General features: G+C 48.7%; 1 protein-coding gene and 1 non-coding gene across 13 annotated transcripts in view; both read left to right on the top strand.

Annotated features, from left to right (window-relative positions):
- Positions 1 to 19,378, top strand: part of NAV2 (neuron navigator 2) — a 741,392-nt gene that overhangs the window by 381,969 nt on the left and 340,045 nt on the right. The gene's annotated exons all lie outside the window — the stretch shown is intronic.
- On the top strand, positions 14,685 to 14,756 carry LOC131488958 (small nucleolar RNA SNORD45). The gene has a single exon (XR_009250334.1). It is a non-coding gene; the product is annotated as a small nucleolar RNA SNORD45 (small nucleolar RNA).

The raw sequence follows: 19,378 nt of genomic DNA on the forward strand, positions 1-19,378 counted from the left end.
ATTCTGAGGTCTCTTTTTTTACTCACTTACATTTTACCAACAGATTGTGTAGCCATCCGCCTGTAAGATGCTCTTAGAATTTCAGATGGACTCTTATTTTTAGAAGCAACTTCACGCTGAGCCTGTGACAATGATTGATTCCTTTCTCAGCTTCTTTTTAATAAGCTTAAAGGCTATGGTTGATAATCGTTTATAGACAGAGTTAACACAGCATTTATGGCTCCTGACTCCACAGGGCCGGGACTCTTTGCGTCCTCATTAAAATGAAGACACTGAGATGGGAGAGTGGGTGGAGGCATCCCTGTCACAGTGTTGTCCCCACCTCTTGGAGCGTCTGGCTTTGCCACTACAGTCACCGGCTGCTGCGACTTGGTTCCCAGTTTGACTAGAATGTCATTACATGTTATTATGACTTTATTCTTTCCGTCAGAAGCCGCTTGATTAGGAGCTGCAGGCAGGCAGTAATTAAGCTTACCTGTCAGAGTTTAGCTCCAGTCAGAATGAAATACGCATTCCGACTTCCGCCTTTCATTTCCCTGGATGTCAAGGCATCGGAATTAAGCTCCTTATGGGAACAATGTCTGACCCAAAAATGTTAGAGCAGGGATTACCAAGATGGAAATTCAGTCAAGTTTACCTAGTCGTCATGACGAGAAGAGCTGTGAGTTCTCAGGCTGCTTGAGAAAACTACTTATTTGGGAGGAAAAATTGAGTTCCAAGCCATAATAGCCAGTGAAAGCAATTGCTGGGATCACAGCATTCAAACTCGATATTCATTCGTTCCCCCCCCCCCCCGCCGAGAGAAGAACTGTGGGCTAGTCCAGAGACTTTTATAAAGAAAAGTGCAAAGTCCACAGAATCTTTCAGGGCCATTTGTCATCGGCGGGCAGGCCTGCCTCATGTCTGTGGCTTTGAGGGAGCTGTGTCAGATACTTTGTTCCTACTGATGGTCCGAATGAGCCAAAGGCTACAGGGAGCTTTGTTCTTGACTCCTGAAAATTATAGTCTGATGTACTTCAAAGGGATTCTAATGAGGACATTGGAGGCACAAGGAACTGAGCTGTACAGATTTGGTGTACAAGTCCACGAGGTTGGCGTTACTTTGTTTCTCTAGCCAGCCTCTCGCTCCCCTGCCTGTGCCTGGTGACAGTGCTCTTAGAGCCATATCGTCCTCACCTTCATTTTCCCCTGTGCCTCTGCGATGCTCCTCTCACCCAGCATCTTATTTGCAGCTCCTTCCCGAGTTCTTTTCTCTCTTTACATGCGAGGTTTGGCACACATAGCCCTCCTTCCTAAATTGCCTTTTAGGGGCGCCTGGGTGGCTCAGGTGGTTAAGCATCCGACTCCTGATTTCGGCCCAGGGCATGATCTCACAGTTTGTGAGTTCAAGCCTCACGTCAGGCTCTGTGCTGACAGCGTGGAGCCTGCTTGGGATTCTCTCTCTCCCTCGCTTTCTGCGTCTCCCCTGTTTGCTCGTGTGCACTTTCTCTCTCTCTCTCAAAATAAATAAACGTTAAAAAAAATAAATAAAATGCTTATTAAAGGCATTTTTCTGAGAACATATTAATCCTCAAACTACTCACTCAGATCTCTTTTTTCTCTCCCCACTGTCAGGTATCTCTCTCTCTCTTTCAGGTGTTTTCCTCTTGACCTTTTAAACAGTTCTTTGGTCTTTGTCAGGAAAGAACTCTCTCAGGCTTGCCGTCCTAGACTCTGTACCCATTTGCCACCTCTGTTCAGGTAGCTTTGAAGAGTGGTGAGAATCCAGGGAGCTCCATCCTACCCTTATGATGCCCTGGTAACCCGCAACCACCCACTCTTTCCAGTGGTGCTTCTAGAACAGTCCCTGAAGTAGGAAGTTGCAGAATGTCCAATCTGGAAGGAACTTTATAACTAGCTCTGTCCCTCACTTCAGATGGAGGAACTGAAGCACAGAGAGGAGAAGCAACCTGCCCAAAGTCACACAGGAAGCAGAGACAGGGCCAGAATAAGGCCCCACCCCTCCTGTTCACCCTCTGCTGTCCTTCCTTTGAGGATTCATTTCTACATACAAGAGCCAGACCAGGATTCAACATCCTTACTGAGTAAGAATTACAGCTCTCGGGGCACCTGGGTGGCTCAGGCGGTTAAGTGTCCGACTTCAGCTCAGGTCATGATGTCACGGTTTGTGAGTTCGAGCCCCACATCAGGCTCTGTGCTGAAGCTCCGAGCCTGGAGCCTGCTTCGGATTCTGTGTCTCCCTCTCTCTCTGCCCCCCGCCCCCATTCATGCTCTCTCTCTCTCTCTCTCAAAAATAAATAAACATTGAAAAATTAATAAAGAAGAATTATAGCTCCCACTTATAGAGTGTTAACTGTGTGTGATGCATGGTGCTAAGTGCTTTTTATATACACCTCATCTCATTCTCACCAACTACTCTATGAGGTGAAATCCATTTTAAAGATGAGGAAACTGAGGTGATCACTGAGGTGATGTGAGCTGGCGGGTGCTGGCTCTTGAGAGCCAACTGTACCTGTCTCTTCCTAGTTCTGTAGTCAGCGAGTGCATGTCGCTCGCTGAAATCAGCCACCGTGGCTGTATTTATACCACAGAATTGGCAAATGCTGCAAATCGAGGCTTTCCTCCATCTCCTGCACCCTCTTTCCCAGAAGATCCGAGTTATCAGCACACTCCTTGGCTTCGTATAAGCTAAGCAGCTTGCTCAGGGGCACACCGCAGGGATGTGAGAGAGCTTGGACGTATACCCATGGGCGTCTGACTTCAAAGCCTGAGCTCTTAGCCATCACCCTGTGCTGCCAGGCACCAAAGCCAGGTTTTCGGGGACTCATTCCCCCTGTGGATGGTGGTGGCGGTACAGAGAAAGCAGCTTCCTTGGGTCTGATTGATTACGTAGGATGGTGGCAGGGTGTGAGACGCCCACGTGCCGAGAACCCACACCCGGTTGAGGGGGAAGGTGCCCCCAGGGCGTTTCCCAGACGTCACAGGACGTCTTGTGCTCTTAAGTCTTCCGAACACACTCAAACTCAGGGCCTTTGTGGCTGTGCCCACGGCCTTAAATGCTTTTCCACAGGGAAACACAGAGCTTGCTCCCTCACCTCCCTCTTGTCTGTGCTCTTCCTCGAGCAACCCATCCAAAATGGCAGCGCATCGGTCTCTATTCACACCCTGGCATTTGTGTTCGTAGTACTTATTGTTGCCTATCTTCGTGGCACACGTGCCTTTGCTTTTCAAAGTCTTCCTCTCCGGGGGGACGTAAGCTCCACGCAAGTTAGAACCGTGTCGGGCTCACGTTGTAGCTTCAGAGTGTAGACTAGGGCAGGCTCGGATGGATGAAGTGCTCAGTCTCAGCCGTTACTCAATCCTACCTGCTGCCTTTCTTAGATGTGCCTTAGGTGGTCGACTGCCAGCCTAGATATTCACTTGTGAAGGCCAAGGGCCTTCTCCTTGGCTCTCTGACTTCACTGGCCCTTCAAAGACTACAGCTGCCTTCTGTCTACCCTGGAGCTGCTTCTTTCATCTTTTTCTCCCCCCTCCCCCGCCCCCCGACCTGCCCAATAGGCCAACAGTCACATCTATCATTGCTGATTTGCTGACAAATAATTATTACACATTTTTAAAAGGAACTTTTGACTCCAAGAACTAATGGCATTCCCACCTTAGAAGGTAAATGTGGCTATGCCATTGACACTGGCTATTTAAGGAGCATGGTTGGGGCTGATTGAACATGACCTTTGAGAAGAGAATGTGAAAGGACTCAGGTAACAGCCCACAAAGGGAGTGGCTGCAGGGACCCTGGGCTGAGCGCCTTTTCACTCATTCTGACCTGCAGGGTCACAGAGAAGCTCTTTCTCACATTGCCTGGGTCACGTCTGGCAGTAAATACATAAACTCTCTATCTCTGTCTCTCTCTCTCTCACACACACACACACACACACACACACCCATCCCTTCCTTTCTTATTTCAAAAATCTTACATGTTCACTGTAGAAAATTTAGAATATATGAACAGGGTAAAAGGATAGCTAAAAGTTACTTTTAATGATACCTCTGAGGTAAGCGTTGTGACTGTTTTGGTCAGTTTTACTTTTCTAGTCTTCTTTCCCAACTGATTAACATCTGTGTTTTTTCTGACCTACAGTTTAAACAACTTCATCCCTCATGGACATCCCTCCAAGCTACACACTGTCGCTTTTACTAGCTAGAGAGTATTTAGTTGTACGCAGGTAATTTATTTCACCCATCCCCGACTGTTGGGCAGAGAGGCTGTTTCCAACTCTAGATTGTTAATACTGGGATAGACTTTCTCATTGGTATTTCTTGGAACAGATAGTGATTATTCTCATAGTCATTAATGTCAATTATTGCAAACTCAATCTATGGACTGAATGTGTGTGCCCCCCCCCCGCCCCCTCCCCCCAACTCATGCGTTGAAGCCGTAATCCCCAACGTATTAGGAAGTGAGGCCTTTGGAGATGATTAGGTTCAGATAAGGTCATGAGGGGGGAGCCCCATGTTAGCATTAGTGTCCTTATAAGGGGATGGAGGGACCAGAGCTTGCTCTCTCCGCCATGTGAGGATTCAGTGAGAAAACAGCCATCCATCAACCAAGAGGAGAGCCCTCGCCAAGAACCCCACCGTGCTGGCACGCAGGCTCCAGAACTGTGGGAAATAAATGTCTGATATTTATGCTACCCAGCCTCTCCTGTTGTTATAGAAGCTGCTTCACTGAATCCTCCACATATCCTTACAACAGTGGTGTCTATATGGCAACCATGATTTTGCCTCTGGACCTTTGCATGTTCTGCTCCCTCTACTTGGCTAACCCTTTCCAAGCTTCTTCACCTGATTATCATAGGATCTTCCTGCTGCCCCAAGTCATACATTTCCTTACATTTGAATATTTAAAAAGATGATGAATCTAACAGCCAGCATGTGGATTTGTGGTGGTAGTGAGTTGTAGACATAATCCCTCTTCACTCTTTAAGGCACAGCTTAGCCCAGGCAGTAATTCCTGGGTTGTCCTAACCCATGGGCTAATCTCTCTACTACTACTCACACTGCATTGCCGTTGCCCGCTTGTTTGTCTCCTCCTGATTCAGGACCTTCCTGAGAACAGCAAACATGTATTTTTTTGTTCCTGTATACCCAGCTCCTAGCAGCTCAGTAGCCGGGCCCCGGGACAGGTGCCGAGGGCAGGGGTAGGTGGGGAGCAGGTCTCATTGTCTCCTTTCTCCCCCACTGAACAGGTAAATGGACTTATTTCCTCATTCCAGGCCCATGGAGAGCTCCTTCTCAGAGCTCTTTGTGGGTAGGTCAGAGCATTTCACCTGCCCCGCCTTTGAGGGGCCATTTCAGACCATGGTGGATGTATTTATTTGCTCTGAGCAAGAGTGGGGAGAAAGCTTGGCAGAGGGAAGTTTTGGTAATTTGTGTCCACATGGCTGTAGAGAGCTTCCAAGAAACCAGTTACCAGCACAGCAGCTGTTTTCACGGTGCCTCGCAATGACAGGAGAAATGCTTGAGTTTCGGCTTTACAAAAAGGCCTGCTGAAGATATCACCTTTCCCCTGCTGGACCTGCCACCAGCCCCAGACAGTGACTGTGAATGAAGTTGGCCATTTGAGCTTTTCAGTGTCCGCTCCTCCCACTTTCTCCCCTCCCCACTCTCCCTCCTGGGTCTTTCTCTTTGTTCTGAGGTCATCTTCCCTTAATCTGCCTCCTGGTGACTTTTTGTCTTGTTTTTTATTGCTTAACTCTAACTCCAGATAGAATATAGTACCTGTTGTATGGGAATACACCCTGCCCACAGCTGAGAGATAGAGGATGTCCCTTTCCAGCTGGGAAGGTGGGAGAAGGCTTCAGGCAGGAGGCAGCTGATTCTTGAAGGATGGGTAGGATTCAAATAGCTAAAGAAGTGGTACAGGAAGGGGAAACGTCATTCCAAGCTCAGGCAGGAGTAAGTTATGATCAGGAAGGTGAGGACTGAGGCTGAAGGAAGCATTCGTGTATAATGTTCACAAAGTGCATGTGTGGGTAAACCAGATGTCCCCCAAGTCCTTGGTTCTGCTCACGGATTGGTGTGGGCTCTCCTCACTTTACTCCTATGACAACCCAGCCTCTAAACTCAGTACCTCTCCAAACTCAAGCCTAAGGAATCCATGATCATAAAGCCATTGGTGCCCAGTATAGAGTTCAGTGCATATGTTGTAGAAGAGATGCGGGAATGGGCTTACATTTTAGACTTCACCACAAAGAACTGGAAATATCCATTAGATATTTCTGTTCCCCCCAAACTCCCTACTCACACCATGGTGTGGAGGGGTGTTGCTCCCTCCTTCCCCCAGTCTCCGTCTTACTGGCCCTTTTTATCTTCTCGATTCTTGCTTATGAACTTCACCTTTCTCACACTTCATCAGCCAACTCTTTACCACCCAACTTATATACTACCGATGTATCCTGTTAGTCAACAGAGCCCCTCAGTTTCTTGATCTTAGCACTTGGAAGCCACCGTCCTGCAAGGAGGTTTATTTGGCTCAATTTTCCAAGCAAATATAATGCCTTCAAGCCCCAGAGAAATTCTGTGGCTGATACAGTCTCCTTCTTGTTACATGCACATTTTCTCTTTCAACCTCCTACAACTACCCTTCTGTTATCTTCATGGTATACATAAGACAACTGAAAAAAAAAAAAAGAGAAATTAATTGCTTTGCCCAAGGTCACACAGCAGCCAACAAGGCAAAGGTGAGACCTGAACACTGTCACTTTTTAAATGTATAACAGCTGCCTCTTCTACAGGGAATGTGAGGAAGGTGACTTGGATGGGAGCAGGGTTAGACAGGTAGATTGGGACCTGTGCTAGGTTCCAGGGTTGCCATTAAAAAAAAAAATACCACGCCAGGGTGTCTTCAAACAATAGATGTGTTCGCTCATCATTTTGGGGCTCGGAGTCCAAAATCAAGGCATTACTGAGGTTGGTTCCTTCTAGAGGGTTCCTCCAGGTTCCTTCCTTCTGGAGGAGAATCTGCTTTCTGCCTCTCTCCCGGCTGCTGGTGGTTGCCAGCGATTCTTGGCATATAGACGCAGAGTTCTGATCTCTGTCCTCGTTTTCGCATGGCATTCTCTTCTCTGTGTGTCGCTGTGTCTTCACATGGCCTTGTTATGAGGACACCGGTCACTGGATTTAGAGCCCACCCTAGTCCATTGCGAACTCATGTCAACTAATTACACCTGCAAAGACCATATTTTCAAATAAGGTCACATTCTGAGGTTTCAGGTGGATATGACGCTTTGATGAGACACCATTCAACCCAGTATAGGACCGGCTCATAAAGGTCCTGGAAGGTGATGCTGAGAAATGCAGATGGTGGGCAAGGAACAATCATGAAGGGTTTGTGAGGAGGAGGATGGCAGGATCCGACCGAAAATCCCTCGCCCGGTTCCGTGTGATTTCCTTATCGCCACAGCTCCTTGTGCCTTGTTGCTTTATTAAGGACTTGAACTGGGTGGGCTTCCGCCAGCAGGTGAATGCTTTCTGAGAGTGGCAGCCTTTCCTTTCTCTTGGAAACTTTGCACTTTTGAAGACGTTTTGCGCCTGCCTCCGTCGTGCCTTGGGCTAATCACTATGCCGCTTGAAACTATTTAAAGCCTGATGCATTAGTCACAACAAATCTGCTCCCGCTGGGAGTTGAAAAGACTGAACAGGGCGCCAGCTTCTTTTGGGTAAGTGCGGTTTGTTTTCCCCCTCACGTCATTTGCACCCAACCCCTTGGATTCCTTGGACTGATTCAGGCACAGAGTGCCTTTCCTGAGTTGTCCCTGATGCAGGGAGAGCTGCCAAACGCTAGTCGGGGCACCTTGGAAAGGGCAGACGAGGGCCAGGGGCTGAGGCAGCGCAGGGAATGAGAGCAGGAGGGGCCGCTAGGCTTGCCTGATCTGCGGGAAGGACCCTGACGCTCAGCGGACACACCGTGCCAGCTGGAAGCAGTTGAAAAAGCCTGGGGTGACCTTGTCAGTGCCCCGCTTTGACCCACCCCCAGAAACGCTGGGCTATGTTGATGTGCCTTGAAGCTGGGAGAGCACTAGAACTTTGGCCCTGCTCTAGTGGCAGAAGCCACAGTCCCCATCTGCCTTTGTGGCTTTGCCAAACCCTCAACCCGCCTGCAAGGGAGCCGGCTCGGGAGAGACACGGTTGGCCTCAGTGAGCGCGCAGAGGCCCAGGGCTTCTATTTATGTTGAGCAAGAATATGCAAAGAGCATGGCAGGCTTTCCCCAGCCTGGGCCTGACCACGTGTTCAGATTCCAGGGCTGTAGGTCAGGCGAGGAAGCAAGCACGGCGTGGGGCTAGGAAGAGGGTTTTGGGGTCCTGAATCGGAGGCTTTCTGTCCTCTGCTCTGGCTAGCTGTATGATCTCGGGCAAGCTGTCCTGAGCCTCAGGTTTTTCAGCTGTAAAATAGAGCGGGTAGGTAATTCCTGGCCCTCGGAGGGTTTTAGAGGCATGAATGAGAGGATTTACATACATGTGCTTTGCAGGCTGTATCGTGTGCAATGGGAGAGTGGGACAGAGGGTATGCGTTCTTGTATCTGCTACGCAGTAATAGCTTACATTTATCGAGGGTGTGATACGTGCTACAGGTTCCTCTGAGTACTTCTCGTGGATCGCTTAATGTAATACGTACAATCGCCCTGGGAGTTAGTACTGTTATTATGTCTCTTTTACCGACGAGGAAACTGTGGCCGAGAGAAGTTAAATAATTTGCTGAAGGCCCAAAAGCTAATTAGCTGTGAGGGTCCAGTTCAGACTCTGGGGCCTGCAGGCCTCACCGCCAGTCTATACCGCCTCTCTCCCATGCCCAAAGAATGAATTTAAAGCTTCCAGTTAGTGGGACCTCGTCTTGACAAACCCTGAAAATATGTCATCTCTCACCCTCACAGAAGCCTTGTGAGACAAAATTATCTCCTCCACCTTATGAGTGAGGAATCTGTACACGTGAGTTCCCTCCATTTATTGAGCACCTACTACTCCATCCAAGGCGGTGGGGACACAACCATGAACAAGATGAGGGGGTTCTTGCCTTCATAGACGTTATATTTTAGTGCCAGGGAGACAGGCAGTGAAATGCATGAAGAAAATCATTTCAAACCATGGTGAGGGTGATGAAAATAAAACCGAGTGAAGCGACAGAGGGAAGGGAGGCCAGGGAAGGCCTCTCTGAGGGGGGGACGTTGGAGCTGAGACCAGAAAGGTAGTGAGATGTGTGAGGAGGGGCTTTCTCAGGTGGAGGAACAGTGGGGGTCTGAGGAATAGAGAGGGGGCTGGAGCAGCTGGAGGAGGGGAGCCCGGGGAGTGAGAGGAAGCATGGATCGGGCCACGGGAGCAGGAGGCAGTGGCCACGGCAGAAAGTGAGGTGACTATCAAAGGAGGCAGTGAGGGCCAGGGACCTTCTCTCACTGACGCCAGTTTCTTGGCATTGTCGGCCATGTGTCCAGTGAGGGATGATGGGATGATGGCTGAGGAAAGGCCCAGGCCCGGGCAGATGGGCAGCATCCTTGGTGGATGGGCTGTGGCTTGCAGCCTGTGGAACCCTCTTCCATTTTGCTGCAGGGCAAACGGACAGCGGGTCTGAGTGCTTAGGGGTTCCCTCCACAGCTACACAGGCTGGTCGTCATAGTCCCATGCATCCAGGAATTGGCGTGGCTGTGACTAAACAGCTGGCTGCCGAACTGGGAGTGAGACCTTCCCAGCGGGGCAGAGCAGTTTCTTTCTTTCTTTTTTTTTTAAGTTTGAGAGAGAGAGCATGGGGGAGGGACAGAGAGAGAGAGAGAGAGAGAGAGAGAGAGAGAGAGAGAATGAATCCCAAGCAGGCTCTGTGCTGTCAGCGCAGAGCCCCACATGGGGCTTGAACCCACAAACCATGATATCATGACCTGAGCCGCAACTGGACACTTGACTGACTGGGCCACTCAGGCACCCTGGCAGAACAGCTTTCTTCCACCCACCTTCTCACACTCTCCTGCCCGGGAGAGTGTTGATCTTATTTAATAACCTCCTCTGGGGATTCTGCAGGAACCTGTCTATGGAGAATTGCAGGTGTATGTTCTAAAGAGCCTAATAAGATTTTTTCCCCCCTTGAGAGGAAGGAGATGCTTTGTGTGATAGGTCAGAATGAGATCCTGAGCTTTGGACCAGGAAGACACTCGAGACAGTCCTGCCCAGCACTCTCACTGATGACAAGAGACTAAGGCTCGGGTGGTACTTAACCCAGCGTTACAAAAAATAGTTGGTGAAAGGCTTTCTGGGGAAAGAGAAAAAGCTGACCAAATACGCTTTTCCTGGCTTAGTAAATGGAATGAATTGATCCTTCCACTGAACAGAGGCTAGCAGCAGATGAGAGTGGAGCTTCTGGTGTCCAGTGAGGGGCTGGTCCCCCATGCAGGACTCATGGGCAGGCGGTTCTTGGGCAAGTCCCTTAATGTCTGATTCTTCAACTTCCTGGTCCGTAAAATAGAGACAATAATAGACAGTCACCTAAAGGGGTTTTTATGGGAACTGAATAAAATAATATAACCTATATCAAGGGCTCATCGCGCAGTGAGTGTTCAATAAAAGATTACTGCTATTACCATTTGGGGGTGCAGATCAGCAGTGATGGAGAGCATATGAAAATGCTCAGGAAGGGCAAGCCCACCTACAGATGACATTGCTGTGACCTTGAGCTGAGGCTGCCAAAACATCCCTCAGAGTGAATTTTTATCCATTCCCCCCCCCCAAAAGTTTATCTTTCCATTTGCCTCTATTTCCTGAAAGGCAACATCTAAGAGAAAAATATCCCCTAGTCTATCCCAGCATCTGAATTAGAGTTTTAGAACAGTTTGGTCTCTATTCCACAAGCCGCCCCAGCTCATCGGCCAGCGTGTGAGCCTAGACGCTGTTGCTGTGACAGGCAGGTGGAAGAGAGGTACCTAGCCTCACCCAGTGGTTGTGGGATCCCATCTTTTGTCCCAACTCAACTCAAACCCAGGACAACACAGAAGATTTGTAGGATGACAGCTCATCTTCTCCTACAGGTACCATGTTATGATTTCAGGTGAAATCACCACTGGACAGTGATGTCTGTGATTAGTCATTTCCCTTCTGGCTTGGGGAGGAGACCGCAGGCATGTGGAAGGGACCAGAAGCCCCATGCGCACAGCCAGTGAGTCACAGGCCCTGAGAACTGACCACTCATGGTGACTCGGCATTGACTCGACCCTCGGCATTGACTCTGCAGGGGCCTGCCTGGGCCTCACCACGTCCTGTTTCTTTCCCCTCTGCTGAATGCAGTCCCCATCTTCATGTTAGGAAACATCTTGTCGAAAACAAAATTAGAAGAACAAGAGAGAAGAATCAAGAGCCCTTTCCAAGAAGGAATTTAGCTGGGAGAACTGAATCCTTTAGCTGGGAGAACTGAATCCTGTCTAATACCCTGGGTTAAAAAGAACCAGCTATGAACTACAAATGCAGTTGACTTTGGCCCTGAGATCTGTAGGGAAAACCAGAAAAAGAAATAGTAACGAATCAGCAGCATAAGTGATATTTGCTTGTGAGCTCTTCTAGCCGTGTGCGTGAATAAGGAATTCTGTCCCAGGGTCCTATAGAGTTTGCTTTGTGCCCCAAAGTGTGGAGTTTGGAAAAATACCAGCCCTGGCAGTTCTTCTGCTTTGGGGAATAAAAGGAAACTCCCATGAGAATCCTGTTTCTTGGAAAACCGTTACTCACCTGAGCCCTGTGTTCAGACGGAGGTTCAGAGTGGGTCTGAAAGGGCTCGTGGGGAATCTGAGCACAGGGGCCGCTCAGTCTGTGCCCAGGCCCAGAGCCAAGGACGTCTATGTTGCCCAGGGAGAAGGCACTCGGGGGGACCTTGGGACTCTGGGGAGTCATTTACTCATTCATCTTCTTTTTACTGAGGACCTGCTGTGCACCAGGCACTGTGCTAGGCACGATAAAACAAGAATAGCAAGGTTTCTGTCGTCATGGAATTTACCTTCTCGTGGGGAGATACAGACAAAACACAAGTAGGCAAGTGCATTAATATGTTTACTTCAGAGAGTGGCGAGTGCTGTGCAGACGGAAAAGCAGGGTGACATGTTCACGAGCAACTGGGGGTGATGTTAGACCATGTTAGAGCTGAACGACCAGCCGTGGGAAGACCAGGGGAGCCTGCCTGATCCAGGTAGTGGAATCACCAACACAGAGGCTCCGAGTGGGGACAGCTGTGGCTCCTGCAATGTGTATAACAATGGCCAGTGTCACTGGAGCCTCGAGAATCAGTGGCTCCTTTTCAGATTGATATGTGGCGTGCTAAATCATCCCACTGCAGTGTCCACTTGGATAGCCATCTCCTGGAGGCAGGGTGGGAAGGAGGGTCTAGAACTCCTTTGGAGACGAGCAGGAATGATTGGTTAGAGGACTAATCCTTCCCTCCTCCTCACCTCCACAGCTAACCCACCATCAAGTCTGTGGGCTCACGCTCCCCATTTTCTCTTAGGAAGTCCACTTCTCATCATGCCCACCACTTTCACCCTGATTCAAACCACCCAGCATCTCTCCCCAGGTCTACTGGAAAGGCCTCTGAAACTGGTTTCTCATGCATGGTCTTGCCTGTCCCTGGTCTACTCTCCACACTGTGGTCAGAATGATCTTTTAAAACCTCAGATCTAGGGGCATCAGGCTGGGTCAGTCCGGGAGCATGCGACTCTTGATCTCGGGGTTGTGAGTTCAGGCCCCGCATTGGGTATAGAGATTACTTGAAAGTAAAATCTTTAAAAATAAATAAATAAAACAGTAAAAAGACCCCTTCAGAGCTAATCATGCCCCATACACTTCACAGTACTTTTCCATGACTCCCCATTGCTGGGTCAGGATTCGGACCCAAGTCCCCACAATGACATGCAAGGCTTTGTCTATACAGAGCCCTTATTTCTTCTCTAGCCTGTTTCCAGCCATTTGTGGCTCCACTTTCTGTTCTGGCTACGCGGGCTTTCTTCCAGTTCCTCCAATACGCTGTACTAGTTTTGGCCTCAGGGCCTTTGCACAAGACTCAATGGCTCCTAATCTCTTCTTCCATGCACCCTGGCCTTAGCAACTTCTACTCAGGCTTCAGCATATCTGTTACTTCAGCAGGGATGTCTTCCTTGCTCTTCACCATGGTGATATTACACTGGGTCTTTTCTTCCATGTTCCCAGTAGTGCTTCATAATTGTTGTCCTAACTCTCAACACACGTATATTTGCTTGCAATGGCTCTTTCCTGCCTTAGTCCATAAGCTCCAGAAGGGTGGGAACCATGCCTGTCTTGTCCATTACTGTGTCCTCAGCACTTAGAAAGCGTCTGGTGCACAGTAGACACTCGATCTGTATTTGCTGAGGCAGGGAAGGAATGAGTGCTCGCAAAGACCTTGACTCTTAAATGTTCCACTTGAATGTGCTACTTGCTTTCAACAAAATGAAATAACAGGAGACTGTCTGTATTTTCTGTTCCTTTTCTCTACCCTATAGAGATGGTGATTGATATCTGGAGTTCAAGAATAAGCACAGTGAGCAGGAATTCTGGCAGATGAACAACCTGCTTAGGAAGTCTGTTCTTGCCTTCGACTATCAGAACAGGGTTATTTTCTTTGGCCCCAAAAAGTCTAAGACTGTGTGTACTCAGGGAAACGGTATAGACCCACAGTGTGGAGCCAGGGCCAGGGGTGAGACTCAAATAATAATCAAGTGGAAGAGGGTTGTGTGAAGCCTGGTGGGGGACATTGCCTTTCTCAGCGGCCGAGGAATTGGAACATTCCCCCTTGTGTCAATGTGGAAGTGAATGAATTAAGTTCCGTTTTATGCCGTGCCTGGAAAAATACCAATGCTATACTCGCGTAGTTTCTGAAAGCAAACCCCAAATGCCACTCAGTCTCGGCTCTATGAGAGTCTGTTACAGAGGAAAAGAGTCAACATTCACTCACAGATTATGGGAAATACCACTGAAGTGGAAAAAGATTATGGCCGTGGATTTTTACTTTTTTGAGGTTATGTACCCCTCTGCAACTCTGACAGAAGCAATGGACCCTTGCTCCCCTTCATGTCCCTGACCCTCTGCAAAATATATGTCCATATAACAACATCCTCTCATCCATGGAGACCCCTGGAGGGCCGTAGCCTCAGATTAAAAATTCCAGTTACTGGGTCTGGTTGGAAAGTGAGCAGAAATAAGCTAGTAAGAAATGATGTGGAAGGACAAGTTACACAATGTTTGGTCCAAAGAATAAAACAGAAGCACTGTGTAATTAGATTTTTCTATTCCTGAAGTTCTTTGCAAGTTGGTTGGCACAGGGTGGCCATGTGCATCAGAACAAAGTAAGGCAGACCTCTAGGGTCTGAGGGGAAGCTACTCCGAGTGTTTCCCCAGATTTAGCCAACCATGGTGATCCCTTGACCAAAATCTGCCATGAGGCCAGGATCTTAGTCTGTCACGTTCAGCACTGGTCCTCAGTGGCTCACTCCAGGGCTTGGCACTTAGTAGGGACTCAATAGATACTTGTTGAATGAATGAATCCATGATACTATCCTGGGTTGCCTCACTTCACTCTGGCTTCCTCTCCTTAATTTTGTTCTGGATTTATCAGATTTTAGTTTTTCTTTAGTTGTTCAAGAAATGTTTGTTGAGGTCAGTGATGTGGTGGCATGTGTTCGTCGAATTCAAAGTTGAGGTCAATTCTAAAATTACACTAAACTCTTGGGTGGGGGGAAAAAAAAGCGGTATTTGTTAGAGCCTTCTGGTGGGCCATACTTGTTCTCTAAGCACAGAGTGACATGAGATTGAAGAGCTTCTGCTCGGGGAGTGCTTGGGAGTGACAAGAGCCTCAGTTTCTCCAAATGTAAAATGGGACATGAGAAAGAAAATTATGCGGTTAAAACGCTTAGCACAACTCTTAGCACACACCTACATATTGTCTTAATGAATGCCTGCCATTTTTATGATTACCTAACTCCTCTGCTGCACAGTTTATTGGTTCCTTTTGGGTTCTCTTCCCTTACTGAGCTCACAGCTCTGAACCCCAGAAACCTGCTAACTATACAGTGGGTCAAGTGCAGGCTTTTAAAAGTCCCAGAATCAGGGGCACCTGGGTGGCTCAGTCAGACAAGTGTTTGGCTTTGGCTCAGGTCTTGATCTCATGGTTCGTGACTTTGTGCCCCGTGTCAGGCTCTCTGGTGTCAGCACGGAGCCCTCTTCAGATCCTCTGTCTTCTCCTCTCTCTCTCTGCCCCACCCCTACTTACACTCTGTCTCTATCTCAAAATAAATAAATAAACTTTGCGGGGCGCCTGGGTGGCTCAGTCGGTTAAGCGTCCGACTTCAGCTCAGGTCACGATCTCGCGGTCCGTGAGTTCGAGCCCCGCGTCGCGCTCTGGGCTGATGGCTCGGAGCCTGGAGCCTGCTTCCGATTCTGTGTCTCCCTCTCTCTGCCCCTCCCCCGTTCATGCTCTGTCTATCTCTGTCTCAAAAATAAATAAACGTTAAAAAAAATTTTTTTTTTTAAATAAATAAATAAATAAACTTTGAAAGAAAAATGTTGAAAAAAGTCCCAGAATCAATCATGGCTACATTTAAGGGCTGTGAACATTACTACTTTCCTCCCTTCCTATTTTTCCACATTTTAAAATTTCAATTAATAAGCACGCATTACTTCATAATTTAAAAAGTACTGAATGAGAAAAAGGTAGTGTAATAAAAATGTGTTTATCCCATGTTGCTAAATTCAGAGGTAGAAAACAAGAACATTTTATCGTCTCTGGTCTGTAGAATCAATTCCAGGAAACCCGGGGGAGCCCAACTTGTCCATTGTGTTGCCCACATAAAAATGCCCAAACACAGGTGCCAAGAAAGGAAGGCTGCATGCCAGAGTAGACAGGGATGTGCTGCTCTGTTTAGTGGTCATGGGGTTAAGCGCAGGGACCCCTGGCTTCATCTCCCGGCTCTCCCCACTATCCGGCTCTGCGTGCAACTTTGGAAAAACGGCTCAACGGTTTCAGCCTCACTTTCCTCATCAGTAAAGTGGGAGAGACAGATGGAGAGATTCTTGCAGGAATGAATAGCAGATACTTCACACAGCAGAGTAGCTGTTCCATACATTCTTGTTTCCTTTCTGTTTTTCTAATAGCGTCGGTGACACCATCATCCTTTACGTTACGTGTGTACATTTTGCACACGCGCGTATATATAAATGAGTACATACATGTCTGCACTGTGATGTTGAATCATCGTCTCAGCCTGATCATGGCCACACTAGAACTCTTGATTTCTCGAACCTGCCCCGCCAGCTGCTCCTCCCTTAGCCTTCTGCACCAACACTCCCCTAGTTGTCCCACCTCAAAACCCGAGTTGTCCTTCGCTCCTCTCCCTCCCTCACATCCCGTATCCAGTGTGGCAACTCTGCTGATGTGCCTCAGAATCAGCCCTTTCTTTCCGCAGCCACTGCCCCCATCCCAGACACAGCCACCGTCCTTGTCCTCTCACTCCCGCGTGAGTATAAAATCTCCTGCCTGCACCCAGTGCCAGACCCCACAGCTGCCTCCCCACGGGGAGCCAGAGTGAGCGCTGACCTGCGCCAGCCTTGGCTTGTGCCACTTCCTTGCTCAGAACTTCCTTGGCTTCCTGTGGTGCTGGAAATAAAACCCAGATGGCTTACTGTCCCTCAGATCTCTATATTGGGGAACAAGCAAACCTCTTCGGTACGGGGCCAGGTGGTTAATATTTTATTTTTTTATTTTTAGTTAAAAAAAATTTTTTTTTAATGTTTATTTTTGACAGAGAGAGACAGAGCATGAGCGGGGGAGGGGCAGAGAGAGAGGGAGACACAGAATCGGAAGCAGGCTTCAGGCTCTGAGCTGTCAGCACAGAGCCCGATGTGGGGCTCGAACTCACAAACTGTGAGATCATGACCTGAGCCAAAGTCAGATGCTTAACCAACTGAGCCACCCAGGTGCCCCAAGTTAATATTTTAGATTCTGTGGGTCCCATAGGAGTCTGTCACATCGCCATCATCTTCTTATCCTTCTTTGTCTTCATCATTGTCTCCCTTTTTTCTCCACCTTTGTTTCCTTCTTCTTCTAACCCTTTCAAAGCGTAGTCACTGTTCTTAGCTCATTGGCTGACAGAGTCAGTTTGCAGTAGTTTGCAGACTCTTGCGCTGCGGGCACTGGCCTCAAATTTTCTCTCCAGCTCATCTGCTCTCACCCTCTGCCTTGCTCTCTCTGCTCCAGTCTCAGTGGCGTTCTTGTTGTCCTTGAGCACACTGACCACATTCTGCTCAGGGCTTGTGCGCTCCTGTCCCCCTGCCCCTGGCACTGTTCCCCCAGGTCTGCTACAGGGCTCACTTCCTTTGTTTGAGTCTCTGCTGGCAGGTGCCTCCTTGGAGAAGCCTCTCTGGGCTGCCTCTCTGTAGGGCATGCCTTTCCACCCCCAGGAACATTCTGTCCCTCACCCGACTCTACCTCTTGTGGTACTTACTATACATTTACTTGCCTGTCAGTTCTGCTGCCCTTGTATGTAAATTCCTTAAGGGCAGGCTTTGTCTGTCTTGTTCAGCTGTGTGTCTCCCCAACACCCAGAAAAGAATGGGGCGCTTGGTGGTCATTCAAGAATATCTGTTGCGGGGCGCCTGGGTGGCGCAGTCGGTTAAGCGTCCGACTTCAGCCAGGTCACGATCTCGCGGTCCGTGAGTTCGAGCCCCGCGTCAGGCTCTGGGCTGATGGCTCGGAGCCTGGAGCCTGTTTCCGATTCTGTGTCTCCCTCTCTCTCTGCCCCTCCCCCGTTCATGCCCTGTCTCTCTCTGTCCCAAAAATAAATAAAAAACGTTGAAAAAAAAAATTAAAAAAAAAAAAAAAGAATATCTGTTGCGTGCATGAATAAGTGTAAGAACAATTCTGCTCTGCAGCTAGTTTTCAACCCCTGCAATACCACTCATCTGCAACAAGGCAGCCCTCTTTATAAATTTTCAGCCGTGTTGGTTGTGTCTATTAACAGCACCAAGCTGGGCTCTGAGTGACGGTGAGGACAGTGAGAACCCAATTCCACGTGCTGTCAGGGTCTGCAGGCTGAAGCCAAGTGTGGACATGGGGAGGAGCAGGAGGAGAAGGGAGAGCAAAGCGGGGTCTTGAAGTGAGGGGAACTGTCCAACTCTCAGGAAACTGATGTCATTAGAGCACCCCTGGATGATAAGTGCTCAGTGGAGCCAATGCCTGACATCTCTTGAGGAGGGAGAAAAGCATGTCTTAGAGCCAGAGGAGGAGCATTGAGATCAATTGTCCTTCCCAGGAACACACAGCCAAGACAGCCTGCAAACCACTTAGTGCGGACATTGAAGAGATGGTGCTTATTGGGCCCAGATGGGACACCGTGTAAAAATCTGGTATTTCTGGAGCCACTGAGTAGAGAACATGGCGTCTCCCAGCCCCAGGCACAAGTCTCCTAGAATCTCCTTCTAAGGAAGGGCTTTGAGATTTGCAAACTAGAGGGGTGCATCTGGAGCAGTCAGGTATACCCTTCTCCCACCCCGCACACCCACCCTGCCTTGCTCCAGTCCAGAAACCTTAGGAGAAACGGGTTTGGATCTGTGTCCTTGCAGAAGAGAGCCTGGGCCCCTTCCTGAGGACATTGTAGGCGGCTACTCAGGAGATGCACGGCATGGGGCGTCCCATGTAGGTCTCCAGGACGACTGGGTACCGTGCACTTTCAAGTTCTGGCTCAGGGTCAGACAGTGAGCCTTGGGTTGGACAGCAAGCCTGGCTGTAAACTTGAACACCGGGCAGGGACCAGATAAGTCCTGGCCTAGAAACCAGGTCAGGGAGTGAAATCTGTTCCTTGGATGCCCCTTAGGATAGAAGCCGGGAGGCATGGGACAAGGGAGCCTGTGTGGTATCCAGATTGGGGATTTTAGGTCCAAGATCACACGTCTAGCTCTTGATTTTAGAAAATAAGACAGCTGTAGAACCTGAGGGAAAATGCAGTAATAGTATAAATCAAACTGTCCCTCATAGCCACACCCCAGGAGCCCAAGGCAGGAGATCAGATGGTCTGGGATCTAGTGATGGGTCTGCTGTGTGACCTTGGACTAGTCACTTGACCTTTCTGGGCTTCAGTGTTTTCACATATACAATGGTAATGATAAATCTTAATGTTCTCGTCTCATGAGCTGTTAGGCTCGAACAAGAGAATGAAGTCTTTGTAAAGTTAGAAAGGCTCTCGTCATGCATCACTTGCTCCCTAACCCAGTTGTATAAAGCAGTGTACCAATAGGAACAATAAGCATCCAGTGAGCACGGACCGTGTGTCAGCTACCATGCCCGCTGTTCATATGC

This window comes from Neofelis nebulosa, chromosome 10 (genome assembly GCF_028018385.1).
Source record: "Neofelis nebulosa isolate mNeoNeb1 chromosome 10, mNeoNeb1.pri, whole genome shotgun sequence".
Taxonomy (NCBI): Eukaryota; Metazoa; Chordata; class Mammalia; order Carnivora; family Felidae; genus Neofelis; species Neofelis nebulosa.